This window comes from Papio anubis, chromosome 6 (assembly GCF_008728515.1).
Source record: "Papio anubis isolate 15944 chromosome 6, Panubis1.0, whole genome shotgun sequence".
NCBI classification, from domain to species: Eukaryota; Metazoa; Chordata; class Mammalia; order Primates; family Cercopithecidae; genus Papio; species Papio anubis.
Genome location: NC_044981.1, coordinates 12,946,589 through 12,964,266, shown reverse-complemented (window position 1 = coordinate 12,964,266; position 17,678 = coordinate 12,946,589). Strand labels below are relative to the sequence as shown.

Genomic DNA, 17,678 nt, shown 5'->3' with positions numbered 1-17,678 from the left:
CTTTTAAGGGTGGCAAAGCCTAAGTCTATGAGAAAATCTGAATTCTAAGTACTAAAAAGAATACAGCTAAGTATGATGTGCAAAGAGGCCAAGAAAGATGGTCCGGGCCCTAGGGCTAGTGTTGGGTGAAGATGAAATTGGAGAAGAAACAAGCAAGAGGGGCCCTCATTTGTTTCTTCCAGACCTAGCTGGTTTGTGCTGCTCAGCCCTGGGACATGAGTGGGTTACATTAACTCAAAGGGCCAGGTCAGAGCACACAGGTCTCAAAACGGGGTATTGCAATGAATAACAGGAAACACTTCTTCATGACTATCCTGGTCATGTCTATTCTATTAATGATCATTCTACTACTTATCACTACTACACAGTTCCAGTTTCTGGAGAAAATGGTTGAAAAGACGTTGGCAATGATGATTGTTTTTGGTCAGTCTTTGGTTCATGCACACGAGCTACCCACAGCATAAAATGGGAAATGTTTATATGACATCAACATCTTTCATTCTAATTTTTAATTAATTGTAATGTTTGATTAAAGTCTGCCATCATAATACTACTGGCAAAAAAGATGGCGGTAAATAAGAATGACTTTTTGTTTGTTTGTTTGTTTGTTTGTTTGTTTGAGACAGAATCTTGCTCTGTCACCCAGGCTGGAGTGCAGTGGCGAGATCTCTGCTCACTGCAACCTCCACCCCCCGGGTTCAAACGATTCTCGTGCCTCAGCCTCCCAAGTAGCTGGGACCACCACCATGCCCGACTAATTTTTGTACTTTTAGTAGAGATGGGATTTCACCATGTTGGCCAGGATGGTTTCGATCTCCTGACCTCGTGATCCTTCCGCCTCGGCCTCACAAAGTACTGGGATTACAGGCGTGAGTCACCACACCCGGCCAAGAATGGCTTTTTGGTGGATTAAATTTAAATTCTAAAATACTGCCGTGCACTGAATTCTTCTCCTTTTGGGTTTAATATTTAAATAAGTTGATGTGCTTATTAGCTACATTGGGCCTGCATTCATCTGCCAGAATAAACAGGGGTATGTTCTTTTCTATGTTGCCATAGTTTTACTATCAGAAATTAGGAATGGCCTTAAAAATAACTGCTCTTGTTGGCTAATTATTGTGAGGAAGAGTTTAGTCTCAATTAAGCTAAACTGAAATAATTGTCTTTGGCAGGCATTCTCTAATGTTTAAGTCCACAGTATTTAATTACCCCAACCACAGACAGCACATTCAGCTTCTTAGAGGTGCACTTTGCAGGTTACTCATCCAAGAAGATCCATCAGGATGCAGATAAAAGTAGAATCAGATGTTCCACAGAAGTAATATTATATTTATTTTATGCTAGAGACAAGTGGATTGTAACATTTGTTTTTCGTTTTATTTTTTGTTTGTTTTGTTTTGTTTTTGAGATGGAGTCTTACTCTATCGCCCAGGCTGGAGTGCCGTGGCATGATCTCGGCTCACTGCAACCTCCACCTCCCGGGTTCAAGCAATTCTCCTGCCTCAGCCTCCTGAGTAGCTGGAAATACAGGTGCATGCCACCATGCCCAGCTAATTTTTTGTATTTTTAGTAGAGACAGTTTTTCACCATGTTGGCCAGGCTGGTCCCTGATTCCTGACCTCAAGTGAACCCCCTGCCTTGGCCTCCCCAAGTGCTGGGATTATAGGCATGAGCCACTGCACCTGTCCTGTTCTTAACATTTTTAAGATAACATTTTCTCTTGATATATTTTTTTTTTTTTGGTACAAGATTCTGAGTTCTCAATTATGTGTCTAAGTATTTGAGCATGTATTTTTGGTAGCGATGGGGTTTCACCACATTGCCTGGGCTGGTCTCAAACTCCTGGGCTCAAGTGATCCTCCCACCTCAGCCTCCCAAAGTGCTGGGATTACAAGCATAAGTCACCGTATCCGGCCTAGGAATACCCTCTGCAGTGGTGAAAATACAAGACAGGTTGCTAGATTTTCATAGCTGAATGTCAACTCCGTAGTTAGTGTGTCTGGAATCTAAAGCATTTAGCTCTTTCTTTTATCAGGAACACAGAAATAGCCACTTAAGGCTCTTACTAGAGAAGTCGAGTATGAATTCCCTGCGACCTAATACTCAACGACTCAGATGAGATATCTGATTATAAGAGAGGCAGACAAAAATATTAACTCAATTTCTCAGGTCAGAGGTTCTCAATGCTAGCTATACATTAGGATTGCCTGAGGTACTTTAAAAATACCTATGCCCAAGTCCCATCCAGAATATTTGAGTTAGAATTTTAAAAAGGCTGTCAAGGGTCATGAACCACTCTTCTAGAACCTTGTTTCTCCAAGTGTGGTGCATGGATTAGCAGCATTACCATCACCTGGGAGGTTGTTAGAAATGTAACATCTTGAGCCCCACTTCAGACCTGCTGAATCAGAATCTGTGGATTAACAAGATTCCCAGGAGATTCTAATGCATTTGAAAGTTTGACGACCACCTTTTTTTTTTTTTTTTAAAGAAGATTCTATACATTTTTACTATCAGATCATCAAAAAGCAGCACAGCGGCAGAACTCCCTAGTGAAATGCCTTTACTGAACTCTAGTTTCATGATTTGCCTGGGGATCAGTGGAGTCTATTTGTGTCAATTATACAATTCTTATCAAAGACATTTTCCTACTATATATCCAAAATCCCTTGTACAAGAATCCACACAACAAAAGTCCTTTCACATTTTAGTGACAAAAAAAGCTCACGTCACCAGATGAATTTAGTTACTCCTTAGTTCAGAAACAAAATTGAATGATGTTTGCGAGGGGCTGTGGGGAAGGGGAATGAAAAGTTACTGTTTAACGGGCAGTGTTTCACTCTTGCAAATGAAGAGTTCTGGAGAGGGATGGATGGTGATGATGGTTGCACAATACTGCGAATGTACTTTATGCCACAAGCCTGAAGACTTCAATATAGTCACGATGCTAAATTTCATGTTATGTGTATTTTGCCATGAAAAAAAAAAAATTAAAGAAACTCAGGAAGAAAGAGAATTTTTCTTTTCCTTTTCCTGGAGTCAATGGCTCCTTTGAAGCTGCTGTTTTCCAAGCTCCTTTGTGAAATTTTACCTTAGGCTTTTAAGGGCTACAATGCTAACATGATTTCAGTAGAGAATTTATCTCTGAACCATCATTTAGCAAATGGAATGTGGGGAAGGGGGCATGAGATTACACAAAGGGCAATGAGTTTGGGTGGAAATCATGGAAGCCTATAGAACTCTTTCCCTGAAAGAGTTCTATAATTCTGGTGAGTGGAGAGAGCACACAACACAGACTCCCTGAAGGAATTCTAAAGCCAGCTCGGTCATGTTGGAAACCTCGGTATCCAGGGCTTCTGCCCCCACAACCAAATCCAGAACCACTGCTCAGGCCTCTGTTAGCTCTTGGCAAAACGGAACTTCCTGTTTTCAAGATAGTGTTTTAAAATGGCTCATAAAAGCTTTCTTGGACAAAACTAGTCCTTGCAAAACAATATTTTGATGATTAAACTATAAATGAATCAGAAACATATGGAGCGAATTTCCCTTGGGTTTGGCAAAGTACACTTTGGACTTGATTCCGTCCAGGATACTTGAAAGATGGTTTCAAGTGTTTGTGGAATCAAATGCGGCTTAGCTTTTCCCAGTTCCATTTCTAGGGAATGGAAGTTTAAGAAGAGGACGGAGATTTCTTGGGTTTCTTTGTCATAGCCTTTGTTTCTACACTACCAGGTCTCTACACACATGCAGAATTTACTCACCTAAGAGTTACAGTTGAATGAGTATATAGCACAGTTGCCAGCAGCATTGCTTTTCTCTCTCTCCCTGGTTTCGGTGTAGTTCAGCAGGTTTCTTCTTTAATTTATAAATGAAGGGTTTCAGACTTGCTTATTTCAAAGAATAGAGACTCCCTTGTAGGAGAATTCTTTCCCACTTAGCTACAAAGATTCAAGCTTACTTTTCTTCTTGCAACCCTCAGCATTTGAACTCTGTGGGCAGACGTGTTTTAATGGAGTGCCACAGCTTCAGAGAGAGCACCTTCCATGTGGTCAGAAAGAATGCTCACCTCCTTGGACATCTTGGAGGGCCATTTGAGAAACAAGGAAGGGGCCCAATATTCTGATAAGAGTTTTTCCCTATTCTGTATTGTCCACATTTTTTAATATATGAAGATGAAACATTTGCTGTATTTGGAATCACTTTTATCCATAAGAACGGTACTAAGAGAGTTGTGGGAATAGCCCTTAATACCTAAGTATTGAGGATTATTTAATTTTGTAATATCTCAGGAACATGGGCAAGTAATTCTCAGCAATACAAATTTGGGAAACTTAAAGAGAGACTTCAGGTCTTTAAAAAGGTTCAGAGATAATTCACATCAGAGACGAAATGTAAAGCGAGGACCATACCATTTTATTCCAGATTCTCCAAATCTAGTAGAAAAATAGCATAACCATGCTTCTCCTCTGTTAATGAGCACATCTGTAAGTCACATGTAGCTCCATTAATGTGAAATGCCAAGAGTGACTTCTTAGTAATATATATTATATTCTAGGAAACACTGAAATGTTCACATATTTTTACTAAACAGCACAATATAACATAACACAAATAAAATGTCCAAATTTTTCAGCTACCAAATAATTTTAACCACCCTTTTGCAATATCAACAAAACAAAACAAGAAAACCTAAAGGCTAGGAGAGAAGAATAACCTTCCTGTGGAAGAAAAGAATTTGAACAAAAACATGAAGGTAGAAAAACATGTGGTGTAAGGAGAATGTTAGAAAAAGTAAAAATAAAAACAAGAAACTAGAGAACAAGGTCAGGTATCATTAACATTAGTGCATCTCTTCCTCCAAGATCTGAAACTCCAAAACGTCTCACTGTGATCACAACCAGCCAGGGTCCCCTTGCCTGGCTTTGCGTTCCCTGTTCTGTGCTTTATCAGCAGGATGTCCAGGGACAAGTTACTTTACTTCTTTGAGCCTCACTATCCTCATCTGTAACATGGGTATAACAGTCCCTCTTTCTCTCCCATAGGGTCGTGAGGATTCAATGAGATCATTTAGCAAGAATCTCTCAGCGGCATCTGAACACAGTGAGTGCTCAGGAAGTAATAGCTGCCCCGTCTGCCCCCAGCCTGAGTCCTTACTTGCTGCTGGAGCTGCTTCTTACCTTCCCTGCAACTTTGACTCTCAGGCCCTCCAGACTCGACCTTTCATCACCTCCACCTGACTTCAGGGTTCTCCTGCACCCCTTCCTCCTCGTAGCCTTCCCCATGTGCAGTCAGTGGCCAAAGCCTATTGATTCTACTCCCTCAGTCGTTTACACTTTGCCTCTTCTCTTCCATTCCTTGCCATCACCACGTCCAGGCCCTTTATGGTGTTTAGAAATGTGTGCCGTTTATGACATTCCATTCTGAGTTCATGCTAACTGTGCAGCTTCTGACAAATTTCTTATTTGTGCAACCCTCAGTTTATTTCTCTGCGGGAAGGAAATAACTAATGGATTCTCACTGTTTATGGCAGTTTTGTCTCATAAAGTCACTGTGAACGCTGAATTGGTGAATACTGAACCATTGCTACTGGAGGAAATGCAAGGTGAAGTCTCTGTAAGCATGTTTTCTTCAGCCCACCTGTACATACCTTAGGTTTACTGTTTGTTTCTGTTGAACCACACCAGATTTAACACATACTGTTGATTCATCAACATTGAAGCCACACGGCCAACAGCACTATCACTGAAGCCTGAGCCACGCTCATTGCATGTTCTCTCTCCACAAAGCTCGTCACAGCTTCCCTGAAGTTTAGAAGCACTGCATGGCACTTCAGCATGACGCTTGGGGCCATTCTAAACAGCAAAACCACCAACAAAAAGCACCAAAATGCAAAAAAAAAAAAAAAAAATATGGCACAAAATAGACTGTAAAAAGGACATATCAACAGGATGAAATCTCAAACAAGGAGGCAGAGCCTCGCTTTGTTCCATCTCAGCTCAAATTTTTGCTGCTCTGCACATGTCTGTAAATGGCTGTGAAAACGCCACAAGGACTGATTTTTGGGGTTACAAATACATTCTAGTGAGTAGGCAAATTTTTCAAAAGCAGAATCCAAGAAAAATGAGGATTGACTGTACAGTCAGCCCTCTCTGTTCAATCCATGGGGGGATTAAAAATGTGAGGAAAAATAAAAAATAACAATACAGCAATAAAAGTAACACAAATTTAATAAACGATACAGTATAACAACTATTTACATAGCATTTCCATTCTGTTAGGTATTTTACATAAGCTAGAGATGATTTAAACTATGTGTGAGGACGTGCATAGATTATATGCAAATACTATGCTATTTTATATCAAGAACTTGAGCATGGCGGGGGTAGGGGGGCTGCGGGAGAGAGTGGAGGTGTCCAGGAACCTGCACTGTGGTTCCCTGTGGATATCAAGGGAAGACTGTGTTCGTACCTAAACAGACCTTGGAAAAATGAGGACTGGCTGTATTTGTCATGCAGGCTTGCTGTGCAGATTAAAGGACATAATCTAAGAAGCAACTACTAGGCAATTAACAAGTGAGAGCTGTTACTATTATTTATTGTCATTATTATGTATTACCATTATGTTCCTCACTGCTGCAGTTGCATTTGTAACTGATGGTGCCTCCATCTCCTTCCATTCAGTCCACCTGACACATAGACTTAAACTCTGACCATGTCACTTCTGGACTTGGTAGTCAAATTCTTTTCAATGCATCTACTATCGATCCCTTTCTCTCTACCTTCTCGTTTAACAAAACTGGCCTGGCCACCATGCCTCATGTACACTCCAGGCATGCCTTCCCCTCTGAATTGGCATTCCACTTACTCTCCTTCCTTTGTTGAAAATGTCTCCTGCTCCCTCCTTCCCTCCCCCATTCTCCTATATTAAAATATACCTATTCAGCTCTCAAGACTCTTAGGTTAAAAACATCTCTAAAACCTTTTCTAGCCAGAATTAATATCTCCCTTTTATCATCCTCAATAATCTTTTTTTTTTTTTCTGTTCTCATGGAAGCTGTCATTTTCCATATTTTGTTAAAACTTTTATGTACACGTTTTATTTCCCTGAATAGGTATGAGTAGATCTGATTCCTTTTCTCATATACTGTGGAACTCTTTGCACAATACCGTGTCTTTAGTAGAGTAGATAATAAATGCTTACTGATTAAATACAATAACAAAAATACTCACAAGGTTGTTGGTTTTGCTTTACTGAAAAAGACATGATATTTATAAAAACACTTCTTTTTTTACTTGAGAAATTCTACATACGAACAAACCAACTTTAAATTAAAAAGAGAGTTCCTAATTTATATGAAAGCCAAAGGGAGCCAATACTAACTAGTTTTCTTAAAGTCTGGTGACTCATTCCTGAACATTTGTCCTAAACATTTTCAGCCTCCAGGCCCTTTTTCGGGCAAGTCATGAACCTTGAAATCAGAGCTAAATAATACAGGTGCCAACATACTCCGAATTACATCACAGGGTCTTTCAACAGCCTCATTCTAATAACAACAAGAGCACTTCACACTTGGTGAGATCACTGCATCTAAATAGCTTGAAGCTTGGGCAAACTAATTTTGTACACTAACCTGTTGCTTCTCTGCCTCTGAACTGGAGCCTGGTATGGGGTAAGTCTGTCTACTCACGACTGAGTGTGTTCCTGTTTGTGAGCATCGGGAGGTGGGATCATAATGCCCAGGGAACGAATACTTCCTTCTTGGGCACTGGAAGCAGACTGTATTTTTAATGAAGAAAGACATAGCAGGGTGTTTTACAAGTTACTAAATGTGTGCTCCTTTGTTCCTCCTGATATATTTTTTCACCATCATCAGTTTTTTTGTTTTTTTTAAAGAAAATCAAAGTAATGTCTTGCCTGGATGATTTCCTCCTTTATGTTGCATTTTCCTGTTTGAATGGAGGATCCAGGCTGCTACCAGGGAACTGGTCTCTATGCCTCACCAACGTGTGCAAATGGTCCCGGTAATGGTGCAGCTGTGGAGGGGAAGAGGAAGCAGTGAGCAGGCTCACCCTCATCTGTGGGTGCCTGCAAATCACCTGCTCCACTCTTGTTATTACTTTCTCGTCCATGCCTTTTCATGTCTGTTAATTTGGAAGAGGCGTCAGTTCCCCTGCACTTCCCATATTTGTGAGAATACTTCAGCTATGAGCTGGACTTCCTGTCTCTTTCTCTGAATTCTGAGATCCAACATTTAGAAAGGAAGTGACTTGTAAATATCACTTGCAAATCATCTTCCTTTGTACTGACCAATTCTGTTTCAAAAATATATAAATCAATGTGTGTGTGTGTGTGTGTGCGCACATGCATGTGCTGAGGTGTGTGTATTTCAAGTAACCATGTCCTTGAATATCACTGTTCATGCTGAATGGAGACAGGGAGAGCTGGGGACTGACCAGAAACGCAGAAGGCCATGAATGATTCTGCAGAACATGGCAAGAACCTGGATGATAGGATCAATCTTGTTTTAAGTGATGAAACAGTGAAAGGAAGTGGGAAATTATCCAGAGACATGCCATAATCCTTTTGACCCCAAAGGAACATCTAATTCAAAACTATGTTAAATCCATTCTCCAAGAACAGCTATCACCAAAGAGCTGCAAAACTTGTTAGGTACAATCTACCAGTGCTTTGACAGAATGCCCAGGTGGAAGTCAATAAAACAAGGTCCTCCCTTTCCCTTGTGATTAATATACTCTAGGGAGTGAAGCTCCTCTGGAAGCTTGGCCCAGTTCTACCAGGCTGCCTTTCCTGGAGTCTCCTCATAGCAGTTTGGCAATACCATTTTCTTCTAAGGTGGTACCATGTTCCGTAATGGATCTGATCAATTCCTAAAACAAGAAGAGTGCATCTTTTAATGAGTTTTCTTAATTAACTTGATAGCTGTTTGGAGTCAAATTGTGCTCCCTCCCAAATTCATATGTTGAGGCCCTGACCCCTAGTATGTGACCTGAGAATGTGACTATATTTGGAGAAAGGGCCTTGAAAGAGATGATTAATGTTAAATGGGGTCATAAGGGTGGGGGCAAATCCAAGACGACTGGTGTCTTTATAGAAGAGATTAGGGCCAGGCACGGTGGCTTATCCCAGCATTTTGGGAGGCCAAGGAGGGAGCTCTCTTGAGCCCAGGAGTTCGAGACCAGCCTGGACAACATAGCAAGGCTCTGTCCCTACAAAATATTAAAAAATAAAGAAATTAGCTTGGGTGGTGTCACACCCCTGTAGTCCCAGCTACACAGAAGGCTTAGGCGGGAGGTTCACTTGAGCCCAGGAGATCAAGGCTGCAGAGAGCTGAGATCACACCACTGCACCCAAGCCCGGGTGACAGAGACAGATCCTGACTCAAAACCAAAAACAAAAACAACAAAAAAAGAGAAGAAGATTAGGGCACAGACAGCCACAGACCAAGGGGCAACTGTGTGGGAGGACAAGGTGAGAATGAGGCCATCTACAAGCCAAGGAGCAAGACCTCAGGAAAAATCAACCTTACCAGTACCTCAGTCTTGGACCTCCCAGTCTCCAAAACTGTGAGAAAACAAATTACTATTGTTTCAGCGACCCAGTAGTATTTTGTTATGGCAGCCTTAGCCAACAAATACATTAAGTATGGACTATCCAAGGTGATTTTCTTCATTACTATCTATAAGAAAATCCTGGTTTTCAGTAACATACATATTCCTGTTTTGGGAGGTCAGTTTCTTTAATCCCAAACAGTTATTAACACAAGTTTGTACTTTAGGTTCTTGTCTTCATTTCAGTTTGGGCACAGGATATCACTTGTTCCTCTTCAATACCCTGACAGTAGGGTAGGAATTATTTTTACTATTTTATAAGTGAAGAAACTGACTCTGGCATGATTTACCCAGGGCGTATGAATTTATAACCAAGTCTTTCAATACCACTTTCTCTGCTGCTTCTCCAACATTCCACTCCTTCTTCTTTTCCCCTAACATTAGAATACACCCAAGTTTGGGTGTTTTTCCATCCCAATTGTTTCTGAAACTTGTGTTTCATCTTTCTGTATTCTGTTGGATTATTTTTTTCTATTTCTCTTAATTTTAGACATTTGTGTTATCTTTGCGATGGATTTCTTAGAAGAAGACACCCTACACTGTTTTTCACTCTTCCTTGTTTAGGACAAGTTCCAGGAGAGGTTTCTTTATCCAGTTAGTTTCCTAGAGAAGCTCAAGCTACACCTAGAGAACCTTTTATGAAACCTTTTCCCAGCAACCGTGGATCCTGAACTTTGTAGGAAGCTGAAATACTCATGGAATGCCAAAAACTTAAGGGCCTTTGGCATCTTTACCCTTTAGAGTAATTATGCTACTGTCTTTGGACTTTACAGTATGTGATCAGGAGCTTGCTTTATGGGAGGCATTAAATCCCCATGTTAGGAGACTGCAAAAAGAAAATAAAAACACAGTCATTGAGGGGCCATTTAAGGGTAGTAGATTCTGTGTTGTCCCTAGTGGAGGCTTGGAAGTGTAGAGTCATGGATCACTATAGCCCATCTGCAGTAATTTTCCAAGTGGGGTAAAAGCCTACAGGAGGCCGGGCATGGTGGCTCATGCCTGTAATCCCAGCACTTTGGGAGGCTGAGGCAGGTGGATCACAAGGTCAGGAGATCGAGACCATCCTGGCTAACATGGTGAAACCACATCTCTACTAAAAATACAAAAAAATAGCTGGGCATGGTGGCGAGCTCCTGTAGTCCCAGCTACTTGGGAGGCTGAGTTAGGAAAATGGTGTGAACCTGGGAGGCGGAGCTTGCAATGAGCTGAGATTGTGCCACTGCTCTCCAGCCTGGGCAACAAAGGGAGACTCTGTCTCAAAAAACAATAACAACAACAACAACAACAAGCCTACATGAGCCCTGAGCCCATCAGATTCAGGATGAGAAAAGGGCAGAATCACAACTTATAGCATGGGTGAAGCAGGAAAAATCAAACCTACTACATCCATTAGAAGGTGTTTGGGGCTGTCCAGAGACAAGGGCTACTTTGTCCTTGTTGGACCCTCCCTGGTGTGGCGTCGCTGTGACCCAGTGGTAGAGTGCAGGGAGTCTGGCGACAAATGTTGTTTATCTGGTGCTGCCACTGATGCCCTCCTCTGTGGCTTAAACCTGTTCAATTGACCTTTCTGTCCAAAACACGCAGACAATCATGCCTTCTCATATAGAGAAATACAAGTGTTATTGAATTAATTCCAAAATATTTGTAGGAGCTCAAATGTGAGCTAAAGTTTCACACGTATTCTTTACTCACTGGCACATTCAAGGGAAAAAGTGATCTGGTTTTTCAAGTACTTTGTGGTCACTAGATACCATAAATGATAACAAAAATAGTAGCAGGTACTTTTTCAGGCACTAAGTGTGCCAGGCACAGCACTATGGGATGTTCTATATAATTTACTTCCCATACAGCCTATGAGATAAAGCACTGTTACTCTCCAATTTTATGGATGAGGAAACTGAGCCTTAGAAAGGTCAACAAACTTGCTCAATGTCACTCACTGAAAAGGTAGCATAATTGGAATGGAAACCTCACTCAACCTAACTAAAAACATTAAGCTTTTAAGCAAAGCACCTTGATTTCCATAAAGACTGAATTTTCAAAATCTGTCCTATTTCACCAGTTGTCCCATAACCTGTTGGACTATCCCAGAAATGAACAAAACCTGGCATCCAAACTGCATTTCTCAGACCATCTCTCACACTGAAAGTAACATAAAAGTCCTCTGTAAGGTCACAAGTCTTGGTCCTTGACATAGAAAATGTGGGCACCACGATCTATGCAGATGAGCAAATTTTAGAGAATTAGAGTGGAAGGCAATGCACTCAAAACCAAGACTCTTTTGAGCATCATGTTATCTTCTGTGATTTGGGAGGCACCAATGAGCTTTGTAGTACCTGGAGGTCATCCTCGTGAATCTCAGTCCTCATAATATTATTGAAGTGTAGAAAGGTAGGTTTCCAGCAAGTTTCAACAGATGGAAATCCAGATAAAACTCACTCTGCTAATATTAATTATTTAAGCAATGTTTTCTCGAGAGACTGCCATGGCCTTAAAAAGGGGCTCTATGAGCTGTTCTTTTACATTATGAATATTTATAATATTACAGCATCTCCATTTCAAGTATGTGCTTTAGTGAAAAACTTTGTTACGCTTTTTTAGCTTTGTTGTTTAGTTTTGTTTGTTGAGCATCAGAAGAGGTGGGAGTGATAGGGCCAGAGAAAAGACTAGAAATTCATGATCCACAGTCTTTTTGCTTCCCAAATGTGGTCCATGGTTTTGAAGATTTAAGAACCACAGATTTAAGATCATTTTTTAATTCCAATATTCAAATATCCTCTTAAAAGATAAATTATACCACTTTAAAGAGTTGTTTCCATTTTCTTTTCTTTTTTCTTTTTTTTTTTTTTCGAGATATAGTCTCACTCCATCACCTAGATAAGGTGCAGTGGTGAAATCTGGGCTCACTGCAACCTCTACCTCCTGGGATCAAGCTGTTCTCGTGCCACAGCCTCCCCAGTAGCTGGGACTACAGGCGTGCGCCACCACGCCCAGCTAAGTTTTGTATTTTTAGTAGATACAGGGTTTCACCATGTTGGCCAGGCTGGTCTCGAACTCCTGACCTCAAGTAATCCATCCACCTCGGCCTCCCAAAGTGCTGGGATTACAGGCGTGAGCCACCGTGCCCAGCTCCTCTTTAAAGAGTTGTTTCTATTGGATATATTCAAATCATATAATTTGCCCAAACTGAGAGAAAGGCAGAAAAAGAAGGAGAAAGGCAGTGAAAACTTGAATACCTCCTCTTTATAGATACTATTCTAAGGACACTTTCCTTTTGGTTCTAACATCACCATATTTTGTTTAGAGCAGCTCATGGGGGCAAACAATAAAAAATAAATAACAATTAGAAATAAACTCTTCCAAACTAACACCTTGCCTATTTCTCAGGCTCTTTAGAAGTCAGTGTTGAAAGAATCCATGTAGCATTTCTTATTCATGCTGAGTGAGCTGTTATCGGTTCCCATATTGATTTTTATCTCCATGCAGCAAGCCTCAAAATGCCACTGCCCCAAGCTGGAATCCCACCAAGTCTATCCCTTACGTTTCCGTTTGTTTTCCAAGTCCTCTTTCCTTTTTCTTCAGCCACAAATTCTCCCAGAACCCACTTTCCCCAAAATAACAGCTGCGGATTTGATTTTTTCCTTTCCTGTCTCTTTAAGTCAGAAACTTCCTGAGGTTCCTAAGAGCTGCCTGCCTCAGCAGGCACCAGGACTCCCAGCAAGGCTCCATTGCAGTGAGATTTGCAAGTGAATCTCCTTTAAAAACCATCACCAGTTTTGTATCCATCTCCTCTGACTTTGAGGCGTCTACACTAACACCGTGGGCTCCAGGATATCCTATGAACCCGGTCTGAGGATTTCAAAACCAAATCTATTCATATTGGCAGCTCCATCAAAGGAAAATTCTCTAAACCGAACAAAGCATAAAACCAATACAAAATCCACCTCACAAATAAACAAAAGGCAATAACATGATTTCCGATGCCAATGCCTACCTTAAAGGCTGCCCAGAGCTCTTTGCTCCCACATGCATCTGCCTCTCTGGGTCTGTTTCCTGGCTTTCCAATAGCTATGCTTTCTTAAATTGAGCAACAGTCTCCTCAAGTGTCGGGCTCTGAAAATACACATGCTACACACGCCCATGCAGCCTCTCGGTGCCAGGCAGCCCCTTCGCCTTCCTTCCCGGCTGTGCCAGTTCCCTGGCCGCTGACCAGCTCCCACGTGGGATGGAATGGAGAAGGGGAGGGTGTCAACCAAAGTCGGGGGATGGATTCAACTCACCGTGGACTAGGTGGCCACCCATCTGGCAGGAAGGGTCCATTTTATCCCTTTTCTAACCTGAAACCGCCTCCACGATGGTCTCTCCAGCCTCATTCAGAGCCCAGAACAGTTGGCAGGCACACCAACCCCTCCTGGGTGTGACCTGCGGGTACTCAGACCTCTCTAAAGTGGCAGCCTCCAGCCGGTGGGGCACAGACTGCCTCTTACCTTCACAGAGCCCCAGTCCTTAAAAGCCCAGCTGGCGTCTCCAAGGAGTCCTGTGTTTTACTTGACATCGGAGGCAACCGGTTTCAGAAACAGGGAACATTTCAAAATGAAACAGAAAGTAACTCGGGGATCCACACCAGACCCCCGACCTGCCTCGGCCATCCCCAATCTCTGGGAGTCTTCTGACTCAGCAAGCCTGTACAGCTGTTTCAGCCCGGAGAGGATTCAGAGGAAACTGCAGCTTGGAAGTCTGGAACTCACGGCCTGGGCTTTTTTTTTTTTTTTTTTTTTTTTTAAGAGTATTTGTTGAGCTTTTTAACATGCAGTTTGTCTTCTTCTGCAGGGAATTACTCAGTGATCCCGTCACCTGACTCAGGGCAGTTCCATTATATAATTCTAACTGCTATTTGATCTCTGATCGGAAAACCACACTTGCCTCCCCTTTCCCCCACCCCCTGGCATCATCCACCCCACCCCATCCCCTAGGAAGGGAAGAGGGAGGGAGACCTCAAAACGTGAACCAATGACAATTAACTTTCCTTGAACCTTCCCTGGAAGGACTGCATTTTTGCAATGCACTTTATTTGCCTTCAGTTCAATTCTTGAGTAGAGGACCTCCCAAATGCCCATGAGGAGTGAGTGGGAATTTCTCAAGATGGGACGGTAGCATCTTTCTTGATTTAATTTTAGGATGGTTCTCCGTAGATGGGATAAATTGCTGAATGGATTTTCAAACGATCAAACGCACGGTCAGTTGAACAGCTTCAGGTAGATTTATAAAACATGTGCAAATAAAACCTAAAACCGAGAATCTCTTATTACTTTTGCCACATTTCCATGAAATGCCAAAGGGGTGGCTTGGATTGAGGGGTCTTGAGCCAAAATCCCTGCCCTGACCTTGATCTTCATAAACCCACTCCAGCCACCACAAATAAGCATAATGCCCAAGGGACAACATCTTGCTTTGCTAGGCAAACACCTCTGAAAGGGCAAGCCCCCAGCCTCCACTTTCAACCATATTGTAACCCCTAAGGCCACTCTATATAGACATTTTGAAGCCACGCCTGTCCTAGGTGAAGGTAGTAGTAATAATTCCTCAATGTCCCCCCAGTCCCTGTCTTAGCATCTGTTATCTCCGTCCAGATGTTACCCACTAAGGAGCAAGCATGTTCAAACATAATCGTCCCATGAATGGAGCTTAAATGGCAATCAATGAGGGTAACACCTAAAGTATCATACAGTATGATGTAAAAAACACTCCAACCCATTTGCTTTTTCCATGTCAAAGCCAAGATGAACTATCTGTATAGCTCTGGACTCCCAATCTTCTCCCAGCCAGTGGAGCCTTGTTGCTGAATACAGGAAAAGAACTATTTATGTTGATGAGAACAAATGCTAATGTTGGTCAGCCTTCTATGGGTTTTTCTAGTCTCACTCCTTTTCTCTCCCCTGGATCTTCCCAACCCATAATCACCGGAGGAAACTACTTTCTCCCTCCTGCCTTCCTCCATTATTGTAAGTAATGTCAGATACTATTTTCATGTTAAAATAAGTGACATTAGATACTGTACCCTAAGAATCACATTCAAAATTCTTTGTAACTATTGTATCTATCCACATAGCCCCCTGAGGTCAGCATGGGGTAATGACTGTTCTTTTTATTTATTTATTTATTTATTTTTATTATTATACTTTAAGTTCTAGGGTAAATGTGCACTACGTGCAGGTTTGTTACATATGTATACTTGTGCCATGTTGGTGTGCTGCACCCATCAACTCGTCAGCACCCATCAACTCGTCATTTACATCAGGTATAACTCCCAGTGCAATCCCTCCCCGCTCCCCCTTCCCCATAATAGGCCCTGGTGTGTGATGTTCCCCTTCCCGAGTCCAAGTGATCTCATTGTTCAGTTCCCACCTATGAGTGAGAACATGCGGTGTTTGGTTTTCTGTTCTTGTGATAGTTTGCTGAGAATGATGGTTTCCAGCTGCATCCATGTCCCTACAAAGGACACAGACTCATCCTTTTTTATGGCTGAATAGTATTCCATGGTGTATATGTGCCACATTTTCTTAATCCAGTCTGTCACTGATGGACATTTGGATTGATCCCAAGTCTTTGCTATTGTGAACAGTACCGCAATGAACATACGTGTGCATGTGTCTTTATAGCAGCATGATTTATAATCCTCTAGGTATATACCCAGTAATGGGATGGCTGGGTCATATGGTACATCTAGTTCTAGATCCTTATGGAGATCCAGAGATGTCAGTGTCATAGATGGGAGTTAGAAGACGGGTCTTCTGCTCTTGGTGTTCCGCTTTGCAGAGGAAAACCCAGATAAACATGAGAAAAATATAAATATGTAAACCTGAAAACCTGAATGACAGATTGATGTCTGTTTATGTCTCTCCCTCCAGGTGTAGTAAATACAAAGTATTGTGGCAGTTGCTATGGTAACTACTTTCTTAATAAGAATAAAGACACATAGGAAGGTGTTAGAAAACATCAGGTGGTGAGACATTCCTCAGTAACGGGAAGAGGAGGCAGTAATAAAAAATATACCCTTGGCCTGTACATGATCATTAAATACTGGCACTGCAAAACTCAAATTTCTTAGACCAGCACTGTTCAATAGAAATATAATGTGGGGCCGGGCACGGTGGCTCAGTCCTGTAATCCCAGCGCTTTGGGAGGCCAGGTGAGAATAGGAGTTTGAGACCAGTCTGGGCAACATAGCAAGACCCCATTGCTACAAAAAAATTTTTTTTAATTAAAAAATTAGCTGGTTGGGTGCACGTGTAATTCCAGCTACTGGGGAGGTTGAGATGGGAGGATCCCTTGAGCCCAGGAGGAAAAAGCTACAGTGAACCACGACTGTACTACTGCACTCCAGCCTGGGCAACAGAGCAAGACACCATCTCTCTCTCTCTCAAAAAAAAAAAAAAAATGGGAAATATAATGCGAGCCATAGCTGTGATTTTAAATTTTCTAGTAGTCACATTAAAATTTTTTAAGGGAAGTTGTTTTTGTAATATAGCTTATTTAATCCCATATACCCAAAACATTATTTCAACATGTAATCAATATAAAAATTAATGAAATATTATGAATTATTTTCACACTGAATATCTGAATATTGGTAAGTGTTTTATACCCTCATCACATCTCAAATAAGTCTAGCCACATTTCAAATACTCAGTAGCCACATGTGGTTAGTGGTTATCACATTAGATGGCCAAGCCCTGGATTATATTTGGCCATTTTGAGGTTAGAATTTATTTTGGGGGAGCAAATCTGTCTATCCCTACTTGCATATTTTAGAAAAATAAACTGCATTAATTTGGTTCTAGCCCTATGGCATAATTCAAGTGGTAATCTCTTGAGTGGAACAAGAAAACATCAAATAAGCCTGGAATTGAAATAGTATTAAAGATTCAACTTCTTTCTTGCCACTAGAGGATCATGAAGATTAAAACATCAATCTTGGGTTTGTAAAAAGTTCTTTCCTTGTGTTGCCCCAGTTGCCCAAGCTCAGGCCCCCAAAGTCTTATCTTGACT

At 41.5% G+C, this 17,678-nt stretch overlaps 1 protein-coding gene across 20 annotated transcripts in view; it reads right to left on the bottom strand.

Annotated features, from left to right (window-relative positions):
* Positions 1-17,678, bottom strand: part of PHACTR1 (phosphatase and actin regulator 1) — a 576,315-nt gene that overhangs the window by 319,266 nt on the left and 239,371 nt on the right. The window contains exon 1 of one of the 20 annotated variants that reach the window (XM_021936609.2): positions 14,117-14,402. The exons of 14 other annotated variants lie outside the window; for them this stretch is intronic. The gene's annotated coding sequence lies outside the window, so the exon portion shown is untranslated. Of the gene's footprint in view, positions 1-13,623; positions 14,403-17,678 lie in introns of those variants that run through there. 5 more of the 20 variants (XM_021936610.2, XM_021936612.2, XM_021936613.2 and 2 more) reach the window with 5 other exon arrangements.